Here is a 16,689-nt window from a genome sequence, read left to right as displayed (position 1 = left end):
CAAAATACACAATTCACAGCAAGCAAGCAGCACAGAGGATTTAAGAAGAGGGAGATAGCAGGAATTCAGCTTGGAGTGGGATGGTGCAGAAATGAACGTACCGATGCAAACAGATGAAATGCAAAATACACAATTCACAGCAAGCAAGCAGCACAGAGGATTTAAGCAGAGGGAGATAGCAGGAATTCAGCTTGGAGTGGGATGGTGCAGAAATGAACGTACCAATGCAAACAGAGGAAATGCAAAATACACAATTCACAGCAAGCAAGCAGCACAGAGGATTTAAGAAGAGGGAGATAGCAGGAATTCAGCTTGGAGTGGGATGGTGCAGAAATGAACGTACCGATGCAAACAGATGAAATGCAAAATACACAATTCACAGCAAGCAAGCAGCACAGAGGATTTAAGCAGAGGGAGATAGCAGGAATTCAGCTTGGAGTGGGATGGTGCAGAAATGAACGTACCAATGCAAACAGAGGAAATGCAAAATACACAATTCACAGCAAGCAAGCAGCACAGAGGATTTAAGCAGAGGGAGATAGCAGGAATTCAGCTTGGAGTGGGATGGTGCAGAAATGAACGTACCGATGCAAACAGATGAAATGCAAAATACACAATTCACAGCAAGCTAGCAGCACAGAGGATTTAAGCAGAGGGAGATAGCAGGAATTCAGCTTGGAGTGGGATAGTGTGCAGAAATGAACGTACCGATGCAAACAGATGAAATGCAAAATACACAATTCACAGCAAGCAAGCAGCACAGAGGATTTAAGCAGAAGGAGATAGCAGGAATTCAGTTTGGAGTGGGATGGTGCAGAAATGAACGTACCGATGCAAACAGATGAAATGCAAAATACACAATTCACAGCAAGCAAGCAGCACAGAGGATTTAAGCAGAGGGAGATAGCAGGAATTCAGCTTGGAGTGGGATGGTGCAGAAATGAACGTACCGATGCAAACAGATGAAATGCAAAATACACAATTCACAGCAAGCAAGCAGCACAGAGGATTTAAGCAGAGGGAGATAGCAGGAATTCAGCTTGGAGTGGGATGGTGCAGAAATGAACGTATCTGTTGAGAAAGGAAGAAGGTAGATGGATGTTATTAACTGCCATGATCAAACTGTATCATACTTTCTCCAGCTCATACTTTAATAAGCTCATATTCGCGTGGCAGACACCCACGTGGCATGCATGCTTACACTGATACATACTGTATGTGTATGTATGTTTGTATATGTATGCATGTGTATGTGTGTATGCATGTGTATGTATATGTATGTATGCATGTGTATGTATATATATGTATGTGTGTATGTATATTTATGTATATGTGTATGTATATATTTGTACATATGTATGTGTGTATATGTATGGGTGTATTTGTATGGGTGTATATGTATGTATGATAACGCTAAAAGACAGATAATAATGACACCTGCAGTCCTATGTAATACCACAGATAACACACAGTGATAACGCTACGTACAGATAATGTAGTAGATGTGACCTGCAGTCCTATGTAACACTAAAGATAACACACAATAACATGTTCAATAACATGTTAAATGTTCATTTATTCTTTACAGTAGTCTTTTATATTCATTTATTATTGTTTTTGGTATTAAAAACCATCTTTCTCGTCCGTATCATTGGGGGACACAGCCAGACCATGGGATATAGCCACTGCCACTAGGAGGCGACACTAAGCACAAAGTGTTAGTCCCTCCCACCGGCTATATCTCCCCTGCAAGCACTCAGCTAATCAGTTTTTAGCTTAGTGTCTGCAGGAGGCAGACGTGCCTAGGTCTGGAGAAGACTTCATGGTGGGAATACGGGGAGTCGGGGCTTTTCCCTGGCTTTCCTGTCCTCCCAGGGGAGGGCGCAAACAGGTGGTGTCTCCGCCACGCTGCTGCGCCCGACCCAAGGAAGAAAAGGTGGCACGACCCTGCCCTTGTGCATTGGAGTCGTTGACCCGCCAGCGATAGGGTTCCCCCCTTCTGGAGCAGCTCCCCTCCTGTCGACGGCGAGCACGGGGGGGAACACTGCTGGAGCACAGACAGAGGGAGAGGAAGGAAGTGGAGCGTGAGGCTGGAGCAAGGATTCCCCCCGAGTCTGTGAGGAAGACTGTCAGGACAGGTACTCCTTGGATGATTCCCAGCCCACTCCGGAGGTTGGGACAGGAGGTTCCATGGCTCCCTGGGGGAGCGACAGCAGACATAGTCCTCAGGCTCGAGGAAACTGCTGAAGTCACAAGGGGGTGTTACCTGTGGCAGCGGCAACAGCACAGTCCGGGCGGTCGTAGCGCAAGGTGCGGCAGTGGTCCCGGCAGGATACCGGAAGGCTGGGGGTATCAGCAGCGGCTGCAGCGATCGGAGAGGTACGGCTTGCTGGGGCGTGACAGCGTCTCCTGGGGGCGAAAGATGACCGGGGACACTGCTGGAAGGGCCACACCCACCGACGGTGCTAGGCCACGCCTGCCGACGGCACTAGGCCGCGCCCACCGGGCGCCGTGAGGCCACGCCCACCCCAGCGGTGCGGGAGTCTCAAAGAGGAATGGCCCGCTATACGGAGGAAGCCGTTCTCGCCCGGGACTGCTCCTACCTGCTTGCAAGGTGAAGGAGTGCTGGCAGCGTGCGGCTCATGAGCGCTAAGGAGAAACCCTTTAATACATCCCAGGAGCTCCAGCTGGGATAGGACAAGACAGTCGTGTACAGGGTAAGACCTGCTGGCAGCTGTCCCCTGTGCTATATCTCCCCCTGCAGTTACCAGCTCGCAGTAGGGGGTGTGTCCGTTTTTTTTCCTGTGCATAACGCCATGTCCGACCCCAGACTTAGACGAGAAGCAGGTCTTAAGCTGGCCATGTTAATGGACAGCTTGGTGGTGGCAGGGAAGGACGCACTGCAGGTAGCGGGGGAACCGGCGGAGGTTCCACCAGCGGCCGGGTTTTTTAAGCGGCAGAAGGGTCCACGTCAGGTTCTTCCATCCAGTCAGGATTTTGAGGATCTCGTGAGAGGTGATCAGGGTCTCCGGTAGGGGACCCACCTGCGTCGCGGTTATCAAGGAATACCGCTCTGATCACAGTCGAGGTTGCGGCACTAACAGACCCGCAGGACAGGAAGCTCGATGCTTTGGCAAAGTCAGCTTTCCAGGCAGCAGGCACAGCTTTGTGGCCCACCTTCGCGTCCTCCTGGGTGAGCAGGGCATCGGTAGTATAGGCAAAGCAACCGCGCAGGAATATCCTTGCGGGGGTTACGCCCAACGAATTGTTGGAGGCCACAGACAACTTTATCCAAGCAGGGAAATTCTCCTGTGCTGTGAGTCTAGACTCGGCAAAATTGGTGGCCTGGGCATCTGCGGCATCGGTGGCGTTGTGCCGGACCCGTTGGCTGAAGGAATGGTCAGCGGACGCATCATCAAAGGGAGTTTTGACTAAGCTCCCCTTTGAGGGTAATAGGCTAGTTGGGCCAGATTGGGCGAACTAATCAAGGATGCGATAGGCAGGAGGAGTGCCCGTCTTCCTCAGAGTTTAGGAAGAGGAGAGAGAGTGGCATCAAAGAGGTGTCCTTTTTTCCGCTCGTTTCACCGATTTGCGCTTCGGCCCAAAACAGAGCGTTGGGCACAGGCATTAAGGGCTCCGACAGAACAGAAGAAGGATCTGTCCTTTAAGGCTAGGCCAGCCTGACAGTCTTGGCCCACGGCACCTAAGGGTGCAGGGACAGAAGGTGTCGGCATGAGGGTTAGCCCCCACCCATGCTCAACGGGGGGGGGGGGGGGGGACAGGTGGTCCCTGTTCCGGGATGTGTGGCTTACACATGTGTCCGGCTCCCAGTACGGGAGGTCATCCCATTCGGTGACGCCATCGAATTTGCGTCTTTCCCGCGGGATCACTTCTTCAGGTCCAGAGTTCCAAAGGGACTCCAGAAGGAGCGTCACAGTTTTTTTTCTGGCAATAGAACATCTGCTGGCACAGAGTGTAGTGGTGCCTGTTCCGTCCTGTCAGAACGGACGGGGTTTTTATTCAAACCGCTTTGTAGTCCTCAAAAGGGGGATGGCAGGGCCAGGCCTGTCCTCATTTTGAGACGGCGGAACCACTACGTCTGAGCAAAACATTTTTCGTATGGAGTCCCTCAGGTCAGGATTGCGCTCGCTGGAACTGGGGGAGTTCCTTTCACCAGTGGATTTCAGGGATGCATACCTGCACATCCCGATTAACAAATCCATCAGCATTTTCTGCATTTCGGGGTCCAGGGGAACCATTACCAATTCAAGGGCCTACCCATCGGGCTCTCAGCACCACCAAGAGTATTCACAGGGGTGCGGGCGGTGGTAATGGCATTGCTCCACACAAGGGGAGTGGTAGCCATCCCTTACCTGGACGATATTCTGATAAAAGCACCGTGTCAAGACGGCAATTTAGAGAGTCTGCACATTACACTGCAGACGTTGAAAGGCTTCGGGTGGAGCATAAACCACAGCAGATCCTGTTTAGTTCCGACGCAGCGGCTAAGTGCCTGGGAAGGGTGTTCAACATCGGAGAACACCAGCTCTGGTTGCCCCAATCAGAGGGGGAGGCGTTGGTCAGCAACGTGCGATCCTTACTGTGGGGGAGGCCGGTACCCATCAGACATTGCATGGGGTGTTGGGCCCTGATGGGGGCTTCGTTCGAAGCAATTCCGTTCGCGCAGTGTCACTCGCGGACGTTTCCAACATTTCGTTCTATCGCGTTGGAACAGATCACTACTGACTTTGGATCAGCGGATGGTGGTGACACCCCGGATCCGAGCCGCCCTGAGATGGCGATTGACCCCCAGAAGAGTTCAAGGAGGTAGTTCGCAGCTTCTAGGCCAGTGGATGGTAATAACCGCTAACGCTAGTCTTTACTGCTGGGGTGGGACTCTGGGGAGGTGGTCCACCCAGGGGGTGGGGTCCCGAAGCGAGGCAGGACTTCAGATCAACACCTTGGAGTTACGGGCTGTCCAACTAGCTCTGCAACATGGTTGGCCCGCTTCTCAGGGAAAAAACATGCGAATCCAGATGGACAGTGCGACGGCGGTCGCGTATATCAACCATCAGGGAGGCACACGGAGCGCATGAGCGATGGTCGAGGTATCAGGAATACTCATCTGGGCACTGAGGCATCTGCGGTCTAGCCCGGCAGTATACATTCCAGAGGTAGAAAGCTGGGTGGCAGATTTCCTCAGTCGGGAGACGGTGGATCCAGTGGAGTGGGAACTGCACCCGGATGTGTTTCAGGCAATCTGTCGTCATTGTGATACCCCCGATATGGACATGATGGCGTCCAGATTGAAATACAGAGTACCTCCGTTTTGTGGCCCGGTCTTGAGATCCTCAGGTGGTGGCAGTAGATGCGCCGGTGATTCCATGGGCAGGTTTCAGGCTTCTGGACGTGTTTCCCCCTCTTCCGCTCATTCCGGGGGTGCTAAGGAGATCGTGAAGGAGGGGCATCCGGTAATTCTAGAAGCACCAGACTTGCCGAGGCAAGCAGGGTACGCAAACATCATTGAGCTGCTGGCCAACGTACCATGGCGCCTGCCAGAACAGGCAGACCTACTGTCTCAAGGACCCCTCTTCCACCCAAGTTCAGGGTCGCTTCATTTGACGACCAGGCCGTTGAAACAGCGAGCTTGAGAAGACAAGACTTCACGGAAGGAGTTATTCAGACAATGATGCAGGCAGGGAAGCCGGCGTCATCTAGGATTTACCATTGTGTCTGGAGACATTTTTTTGGCTGGTGCGAGGACCGTCACCTCCATCCCGTGCGGTTTGCACTGGCAAATATACTGGCGTTTTTCTGCAGACGGGGCTAGAATTGGGTGGATATTAGGCTCGCTGAAAGGCCAGGGTTGGCTTTTTCAGTTCTTTTTCAGAGGCCAGTTCCTACTAGGTTGGCAGTGCGGACATTCCTTCAAGGAGCCGTCCATGCGTCTCCCCCATTCCGGCCACCTGCTCCCGCATGGGATCCCTATTTGGCATTGGATGCACTACGGTCGCATCTTTTCGAGCCACGTAGAGAAATACCGTTGCGATTTTTTTTGTGTGGAAGGTGGTGTTTTCTGGTAGCGGTCACGTCAATACACAGGGGGTCCAAGTAGGCTTCCTGTCTATCTAGCCACCTTTTATGACTTTGCACCAAGACAGGGTGTTTCTAAGGCCAGTTCCGGAGTTCATACCGAAGGTAGTGTCACCATTCCATCCTAACGAGGACATAGTTCTTACATCCCTATGACCGGCTCCGGTACTTTCAAGAGAAAGAGAGCTGCACCGACTGGACCTGGTAAGGGTCTTGCGAAGATATGTTGCAGGAACCAAGATTTTCCGGCAGGCAGAGACGCTGTTGGTAATTCCAGAGGGGCCGCGTAAGGGATCGGCGGTCTCTAAAGTGACCATCTCTAGGTGGATACAGATGCTGGTGGCAGAGGCTTACTGCGCCAGCGGCCTGTCTCCTCCATTCTGGGTGATGACCGCGCCACACGGGCGGTGGGGCCTCATGGGCGGTTCGTCATGGGGCCTCAGTCCGGCAGGTACGCAATGCGGCTACTTGGGCTTCCTTGCATACATTTCAAAATTTTGAAGGGTCCATACATATGCATCAGCGGACGCCTCCCTGGGTCAGTAGACTCTACAGGCGGCGGTCCCCTGACTGCTCGGGACTATTTGTAAGTAACCCGCCCCATGTTTCGTTCGGGACTGCTTTGGAATGTCCCATGGTCTGGCTGTGTCCCCCAATGATACGGACGAGAAACAGATATTTTTGGTATAACTTACCGTAAAATCTTTCTCGTCACATTCATTGGGGGACACAGCACCCACCCCTTTTCTATGAGATGGCAGTGGCTGGAACTTTTTGTTCTTCGGTCGTGATGGCGTTATATTGATCCAAAACATTTATATGTTTGATTTATGTAAAATGTGATTTTGTTGTGTTCCCACTGGCTTCTCCTACAGCTTGTATACAAAACTGATTAGCTGAGTACTTGCAGGGGAGATATAGCCGGTGGGAGGGACTAACACTTTGTGCTTAGTGTCGCCTCCTAGTGGCAGTGGCTATATCCCATGGTCTGGCTGTGTCCCCCAATGAACGTGACGAGAAAGAGATTTTACGGTAAGTTAAACCAAAAATATCCATTTATTCTCTATTAAATGTGGTTTGCTGTGTTTTTTTTAAATGTCTGAAACAAATTAATTGGATTTACATTGATTACTATGGACATAATTTCCTTTTGAGTTTCATTGGTTTTAAGTTTGGCCAACTGCTTTCGGACAGATTACCAATGAAACTAGAGGTATGACTGTATGTATATACATATTATATGTATGTATATAATATATATAAAACATATATATATATATATATATATATATATATATATATATATATATATATATATATATATATAAAATTGAATGTATGTCTGTCTGTTTGTCCTTTATGTGCTACTACACCATTCATCCGATCGCCATGAAACTTTGGAAAGTTGTTGAGTACACTCCTGGGAAGATTATAGGCATAGTACAACTATGCTATGATAAATGGCGCGTGCAAGCGTCGTCGACAGTTACGCCCCCCCCCCCCACGTAGATCGTTCTATTTCCATCATTGCCACTAATTCTCTCACTTCCCGATAGCGTAGAAACTTGAAATTTGGCACAAGCATTGATTCCGTCATAAATAGGAAAAGTTAATGGGTCCCAACTCGATTATTCAATTCTAAGCACCAAAGCATTAGCGTCCAAATTTTACGTACGGAATCTAATTTTCTCACTTCCCGATGTCATAAAAACTTAAAATTTGGCACAAGCATTGATTATGTCATAAATAGGAAAAGTTAATGGGTCCCAACTCCATTATGCAATTCTAAGCGTCAAAGATTTAGCGTCCAAATTTTACGTATGGAATCTAATTTTCTCACTTCCTGATGTCATCTATATATAAAAACGAATGCATGTATGTCTGTCTTCGCAGCAAAGCGTGATGGGTAAGCTAGTTATATATATAACTAGCTGATATACCCGGCTTCGCCCGAGTTAATTTGGTACTGGTGTTTATCTGGTGTTCATACGGAAAATCTTATGAAGTCGTGGTTACTTTAAAGATACTGAGGAAAAACATATGTTCACCATTTTGCATAGTTCTCTGCGTTACCCAGGAACCACCACGTGGAGGCAACCATGCGACGTTTCCTTTATATAAAATGACATCAGGAAGTGAGAGAATTAGATTACGCACATAAAATTTGGACACTAATTCTTTTGCGCTTAGAATGGAATAATCGAGTTGGGACTCATGAACTTTTCATATTTATGACACAATCAATGCTTGTGCCAAATTTCCTGTTTCTATGACACCAGGAAGTGAGAGATTTAGATTATGTACGTAAAATTTGGACGCTAATTCTTTTGCGCATAGAATTGAATAATGGAGTTGAGACCCATTAGCTTTTCCTATTTATGACATAATCAATGCTCGTGCCAAATTTCCCGTTTCTATGACACCGGAAAGTGAGAAAATTACATTCCGCACGTAAAATTTGGACGCTAATTCTTTTGCGCATAGAATTGAATAATGGATTTGGGACCCATTAGCTTTTCCTATTTATGACATAATCAATGCTCGTGCCAAATTTCACGTTTCTGTGACACCGGAAAGTGAGAAAATTACATTCCGCATGTAAAATTTCGACGCCTATTCTTTTGTGCATAGAATTGAATAATCGAGTTGGGACCCATTAGCTTTTTCTATTTATGACATAATCAATGCTCGTGCCAAATTTCACGTTTCTATGACACAGGAAAGTGAGAAAATTAGATTTCGTACGTAAAATTTGGACGCTAATTCTTTTGCGCATAGAATTGAATAATCGAGTTGGGACCTATGAACTTTTTCATATTTATGACACAATCAATGCCCGTGCCAAATTTCATGTTTCTATCACATTGGGAAGTGAGAGATTTAGATTATGTACGTAAAATTTGGACGCTAATTCTTTTGCGCATAGAATTGAATAATGGAGTTATGACCCATTAGCTTTTCCTATTTATGACATACTCAATGCTCGTGCCAAATTTCCCGTTTCTATGACACCGGAAAGTGAAAAAATTACATTCCGTACGCAAAATTTGGACGCTAATTCTTTTGCGCATAGAATTGAATAATCGAGTTGGGACCCATTAGCTTTTTCTATTTATGACATAATCAATGCTCCTGCCAAATTTCGAGTTTCTATGACATTGGGAAGTGAGAGATTTAGATTATGTACGTTAAATTTCGATGCCAATTCTTTTGCGCTAGAATTGAATAATCGAGTTGGGACCCAATTACTTTTCCTATTTTGGAGATAATCTATGCTCGTGCCAAAATTCATGTTTCTACGACATCGGGAAGTTGGAGAACTTTTGGCGAGTCAGTCAGTCAGTCAGTGAGTGAGTGAGTCAGTGAGGGCTTTCGTCTTTATATATATAGATGTGCATAGATAAATTAATAAACACACTCATACAATGTATTGCATGGGGAAAGTCAGAGGGGGAAAAAGGAAACACATGTATTTTCTGTTTTTACCATGTGGAGTGACTACTGTGAGATACCGAACAAGATCTGATAGCCCTTGGAAAACCTTGATTGTTCAGGGAGAGAGACAGATTGAAGCACTAGCAGGATTTAGTAGGTGGGCTTGGTGTAGTAGGCACAGCTATAGACACTGCACTGAATTGGGTGGAAGTAGCTCTGTGAGGGCGGAAGTGGTCATTACAGCAAAGGGACCTGGGAGCAGGAGGGGCTGAAGATGTAAACAAAGCATAGATGTGAAAATTGGAGCACAGGTAAGTACTACTTCTGAAAAAAAAAGTTTTGTATGTTTTGTTGACAACAGCCTATGCTGGGCAGGGCAGATTTATTGATTAAAAAAAATGCAGATTGTATTTACAGAACTCCTTTAAGCCTATCAAATGAACTTTGATGACATACTAAGTAAGAGTGTTGCCTGTGTATTGAACATGCAAATAGAGCAATACTGTCATTTAATGTCCCCAGTTTAATATACAGAATATTATGTAATCTGCAAAATTGTGCTTGTATATATGCATTTCTAACAGTTCATAAGGAATTAAAGAAGCTAAATGCAGAGAAAAACAAATGGATTTACCATGCTTATAGGGACTTACAATGGAATGCTAAAGAGAAAAAGTGTGGACCAGTAGAAGGAAATCCTTTTGTACTAAAAGCTCTGTGGGGAGTTTTGGGAACAATGCGGTTTGCATATAAAGTTGGTAAGGAGTAGTTGATTTTTCAATAGTAGGAGGTTTGATAATTAAATCTATATATATAAAGCTGAAAGCCCTCACTGACTCACTCACTCACCCACTCACTGACTGACTCGCCAAAAGTTCTCCAACTTCCCGATGTCGTAGAAACATGAATTTTGGCAGAAGCATAGATTATCTCCAAAATAGGAGAACTAATTGGGTCCCAACTCGATTATTCAATTCTAGCGCAAAAGAATTAGCGTTGAAATTTTACGTACGTAATCTAAATCTCTCACTTCCCAATGTCATAGAAACTTAAAATTTGGCACGGGCATAGAATGTCATAAATAGGAAAAGTTAATGGGTCCAAACTCGATTATTCAATTCTATGCGCAAAAGAATTAGCGTCCAAATTTTACGTACGGAATGTAATTTTCTCTCATAGAAACTTAAAATTTGGCACGAGCATTGATTATGTCATAAATAGGAAAATTAATGGGTCCCAACTCGATTATTCAATTCTATGTGCAAAAGAATTAGCGTCCAAATTTTACGTATGGAATGTAATTTTCTCACTTTCCGGTGTCATAGAAACGTGAAATTTGTCACGAGCATTGATTATGTCGTAAATAGGAAAAGCTAATGGGTCCCAACTCCATAATTCAATTCTATGCGCAAAAGAATTAGCGTCCAAATTTTACGTACGGAATGTATTTTTCTCACTTTCCACTGTCATAGAAACGTGAAATTTGGCACGAGCATTGATTATGTCATAAATAGGAAAAGCTAATGGGTCCCAACTCAATTATTCAATTCTATGCGCAAAAGAATTAGCGTCCAACTTTTACGTACGGAATGTAATTTTCCCACAAACCGGTGTCATAGAAACTCAAAATTTGGCAGGAGCATTGATTATGTCATAAATAGGAAAAGCTAATGGGTCCCAACTCGATTATTCAATTCTATGCGCAAAAGAATTAGCGTCCAAATTTTACATACGGAATGTATTTTTCTCACTTTACGGTGTCATAGAAACGTGAAATTTGGCAACAGCATTGATTATGTCATAAATAGGAAAAGCTAATGGGTCCCAATTAGATTATTCAATTCTATGCGCAAAAGAATTAGCGTCCAAATTTTACGTACGGAATCTAATTCTCTCACTTCTTGGTGTCATAGAAACATGAAATTTGGAACGGGCATTGATTATGTCATAAATAGGAAAAGTTAATTCGTCCCACCTTGATTGTTCAATTCTAAGCGCAAAAGAATTAGCGTCCACATTTTACGTACAAAATCTAATTCTCTCACTTCCCAATGTCATAGAAACTTGAAATTTGGCACGGGCATTGATTATGTCATAAATAGGAAAAGTTATTGGGTCCCAACTCGATTATTCAATTCTAAGTGCAAAAGAATTAGCGTCCAAATTTTACGTATGAAATCTAATTCTCCCACTTCCTGATGTCATTTTATATAAAGGAAACGTCGCATGGTTACCTCCCCGTGATGTTTCCTGGGTAACGCAGAGAACTATGCAAAATGGTGAACATATGTTTTTCCGGTATCTCTAAAGTAACCACGGCTTCAGAAGATTTTCCATGTGAACACCAGATAAACACCAGTACCAAATTAATTCGGGCGAAGCCGGGTATATCAGCTAGTCTATATATATATATATATAAAGACGAAAGCCCTCACTGACTCATTGACTGACTGACTCACTCACTCACTCACTCACTCACTCACTCACTCACTGACTCGCCAAAAGTTCTCCAACTTCCCGATGTCGTAGAAACATGAATTTTGACACAAGCATAGATTATCTCCAAAATAGGAAAAGTAATTGGGTCCCAACTCGATTATTCAATTCTAGCGCAAAAGAATTGGCGTCGAAATTTAACATACATAATCTAAATCTCTCACTTCCGAATGTCATAGAAACGTAAAATTTGGCACACGCATTGAATATGTCATAAATAGGAAAAGTTAATAGGTCCCAATTCGATTATTCAATTCTATGCGCAAAAGACTTAGCGTCCAAATTTTACGCACGGAATCTAATTCACTTCCCGGTGTCATAGAAACTCGAAATTTGGCAGGAGCATTGAATATGTCATAAATAGGAAAAGTTAATAGGTCCCAACTCGATTATTCAATTCTAGCGCAAAAGAATTGGCGTCCAAATTTTACGTGCGGAATATAATTTTCTCACTTTCCGGTGTCATAGAAACGGGAAATTTTTCACACGAGCATTGATTATGTCATAAATAGGAAAAGCTAATGGGTCCCAGCTCCATTATTCAATTCTATGCGCAAAAGAATTAGCGTCCAAATTTTACGTACATAATCTAAATCTCTCACTTCCCAATGTGATAGAAACATGAAATTTGGCACGAGCATTGATTGTGTCATAAATAGGAAAACTTAATGGGTCCCAACTCGATTATTCAATTCTATGCGCAAAAGAATTAGCGTCCAAATTTTACATACGGAATGTAATTTTCTCACTTTCCGGTGTCATAGAAATGGGAAATTTGGCACGAGCATTAATTATGTCATAAATAGGAAAAGCTAATGGGTCCCAACTCTATTATTCAATTCTATGCGCAAAAGAATTAGCGTCCAAATTTAACGTGCGGAATGTAATTTTTTCACTTTCCGGTGTCATAGAAACTTGAAATTTGGCACGGGCATTGATTATGTCATAAATAGGAAAAGTTATTGGGTCCCAACTCGATTATTCAATTCTAAGTGCAAAAGAATTAGCGTCCAAATTTTACGTATGAAATCTAATTCTCTCACTTCCTGATGTCATTTTATATAAAGGAAACGTCGCATGGTTACCTCCCCGTGATGTTTCCTGGGTAACGCAGAGAACTATGCAAAATGGTGAACATATGTTTTTCCGGTATCTCTAAAGTAACCACGGCTTCAGAAGATTTTCCATGTGAACACCAGATAAACACCAGTACCAAATTAATTCGGGCGAAGCCGGGTATATCAGCTAGTCTATATATATATAAAGACGAAAGCCCTCACTGACTCATTGACTGACTGACTGACTCACTCACTCACTCACTCACTCACTGACTCGCCAAAAGTTCTCCAACTTCCCGATGTCGTAGAAACATGAATTTTGACACAAGCATAGATTATCTCCAAAATAGGAAAAGTAATTGGGTCCCAACTCGATTATTCAATTCTAGCGCAAAAGAATTGGCGTCGAAATTTAACATACATAATCTAAATCTCTCACTTCCGAATGTCATAGAAACGTAAAATTTGGCACACGCATTGAATATGTCATAAATAGGAAAAGTTAATAGGTCCCAATTCGATTATTCAATTCTATGCGCAAAAGACTTAGCGTCCAAATTTTACGCACGGAATCTAATTCACTTCCCGGTGTCATAGAAACTCGAAATTTGGCAGGAGCATTGAATATGTCATAAATAGGAAAAGTTAATAGGTCCCAACTCGATTATTCAATTCTAGCGCAAAAGAATTGGCGTCCAAATTTTACGTGCGGAATATAATTTTCTCACTTTCCGGTGTCATAGAAACGGGAAATTTTTCACACGAGCATTGATTATGTCATAAATAGGAAAAGCTAATGGGTCCCAGCTCCATTATTCAATTCTATGCGCAAAAGAATTAGCGTCCAAATTTTACGTACATAATCTAAATCTCTCACTTCCCAATGTGATAGAAACATGAAATTTGGCACGAGCATTGATTGTGTCATAAATAGGAAAACTTAATGGGTCCCAACTCGATTATTCAATTCTATGCGCAAAAGAATTAGCGTCCAAATTTTACATACGGAATGTAATTTTCTCACTTTCCGGTGTCATAGAAATGGGAAATTTGGCACGAGCATTAATTATGTCATAAATAGGAAAAGCTAATGGGTCCCAACTCTATTATTCAATTCTATGCGCAAAAGAATTAGCGTCCAAATTTAACGTGCGGAATGTAATTTTTTCACTTTCCGGTGTCATAGAAACGGGAAATTTGGCACGAGCATTGATTATGTCATAAATAGGAAAAGCTAATGGGTCCCAACTCCATTATTCAATTCTATGCGCAAAAGAATTAGCGTCCAAATTTTACGTACATAATCTGAATCTCTCACTTCCCAATGTGATAGAAACATGAAATTTGGCACGAGCATTGATTGTGTCATAAATATGAAAAGTTAATGGGCAAAAGTTAAGCGCAAAAGAATTAATGTCCAAATTTTATGTACCTAATCTAATTCTCTTACTTCCTGATGTCATTTTATATAAAGGAAACGTCGCATGGTTGCCTCCACATGGTGTTTCCTGGGTAACGCAGAGAACTATGCAAAATGGTGAACATATGTTTTTCTGGTATCTCTAAAGTATCCACGACTTCATAAGATTTTCCGTGTGAACACCAGTACCAAATTAACTCGGGCGAAGTCGGGTATATCAGCTAGTCTATATATATAAAGCTGAAAGCCCTCACTGACTCACTGACTGACTGACTCACTCACTGACTGACTCACTCACTGACTGACTCACTGACTGACTGACTGACTCACTCACTCACTCACTGACTGACTCACTGACTGACTGACTGACTGACTGACTCACTCACTGACTGACTCGCCAAAAGTTCTCCAACTTCCCGATATCGTAGAAACATGAATTTTGGCACGAGCATAGATCATCTCCAAAATAGGAAACGTAATTGGGTCCCAACTCGATTATTCAATTCTAGCGCAAAAGAATTGGCATCAAAATTTAACGTACATAATCTAAATCTCTCACTTCCCAATGTCATAGAAACTTAAAACTTGTCACGGGCATTGAATATGTCATAAATAGGAAAAGTTATTGGGCCCCAACTTGATTATTCAATTCTATGCGCAAAAGAATTAGCATCCAAATTTTACGTATGGAATCTAATTCTTTCACTTCCCGGTGTCATAGAAACTCGAAATTTGGCACGGGCATTGATTATGTCATAAATAGGAAAAGCTAATGGGTCCCAACTTCATTATTCAATTCTATGCGCAAAAGAATTAGCGTCCTAATTTTACGTACATAATCTAAATCTCTCACTTCCCAATGTGATAGAAACATGAAATTTGGCACGAGCATTGATTGTGTCATAAATAGGAAAACTTAATGGGTCCCAACTCCATTATTCAATTCTATCCACAAAAGAATTAGCGTCCAAATTTTACATACGGAATGTAATTTTCTCACTTTTCGGTGCCATAGAAACGGGAAATTTGACACGAGCATTAATTATGTCATAAATAGGTAAAGCTAATGGGTCCCAACTCGATTATTCAATTCTACGCGCAAAAGAATTAGCATCCAAATTTTACGTACGGAATGTAATTTTCTCACATAGAAACTTAAAATTTGGCACGGGCATTGATTATGTCATAAATAGGAAAAGCTAATGGGTCCCAACTCGATTATTCAATTCTATGCGCAAAAGAATTAGCGTCCAAATTTTACGTACGGAATGTAATTTTCTCACTTTCCGGTGTCATAGAAACGTGAAATTTTGCACGAGCATTGATTATGTCATAAATAGGAAAAGCTAATGGGTCCCACCTCGATTGTTCAATTCTAAGCGCAAAAGAATTAGCGTCCACATTTTACGTATGGAATCTAATTCTCTCACTTCCTGATGTCATTTTATATAAAGGAAACGTCGCATGGTTACCTCCCATGGTGTTTCCTGGGTAACACAGAGAACTATGCAAAATGGTGAACATATGTTTTTCTGGTATCTCTAAAGAAACCACGACTTCATAAGATTTCCGTGTGAACACCAGTTAAACACCAGTACCAAATTAACTCGGGCGAAGCCGGGTATATCAGCTAGTAGTATATAAAGGAAACTAAGGTTATGTTAAGTAAATTTGCTGTAAATAGATGAGTTTTATATAATCGTATGGGATATAGAGGAGAATTTGTGACAGCATTCCTCAGATTAGGTACTGCTAGCCTAGAGTCTTGTGGTGATTGAAGAATAGGTGGTTTAGCAAAGGTACTTCCAGGATTTGACTGAAATGTGAATTATTTTGACTATTAATATTGGATATTGATTTCTCTCAAGGCTTGTAGCATCCTTACGATGAAGATTTTAATACAGAGTTTTTTGCTTTTTTTTCACTAAATGGATGTACGTTTTTATACTGAAGGATTATCACCCAGATTCTCGCTAGATTAGGCGAATCTGAACGGTAATGGTACAGTGTAAACGCTGTTAACAACTGAAAGTCGAACGATAATTCGTTTACGGAATGAAATTGTGTTTCACTGTAGATACACCCGAAATTCCAACTAAAAATTTCCAGTTATGACAGGCTATCAAGCATGCTAGTGGGGTAGTGGAGGACTACACTGTGGTCTTGTGTTATGTGGTGTTCTTAATA

General features: G+C 43.2%; 1 protein-coding gene across 3 annotated transcripts in view; it reads left to right on the top strand.

Annotated features, from left to right (window-relative positions):
- ITPR3 (inositol 1,4,5-trisphosphate receptor type 3) overlaps window positions 1–16,689 on the top strand; it is a 665,728-nt gene that overhangs the window by 150,192 nt on the left and 498,847 nt on the right. The gene's annotated exons all lie outside the window — the stretch shown is intronic.

Source organism: Eleutherodactylus coqui, chromosome 1 (assembly GCF_035609145.1).
Source record: "Eleutherodactylus coqui strain aEleCoq1 chromosome 1, aEleCoq1.hap1, whole genome shotgun sequence".
Lineage (NCBI taxonomy): Eukaryota > Metazoa > Chordata > Amphibia > Anura > Eleutherodactylidae > Eleutherodactylus > Eleutherodactylus coqui.
This window is presented reverse-complemented; position numbering and strand designations above follow the sequence as displayed.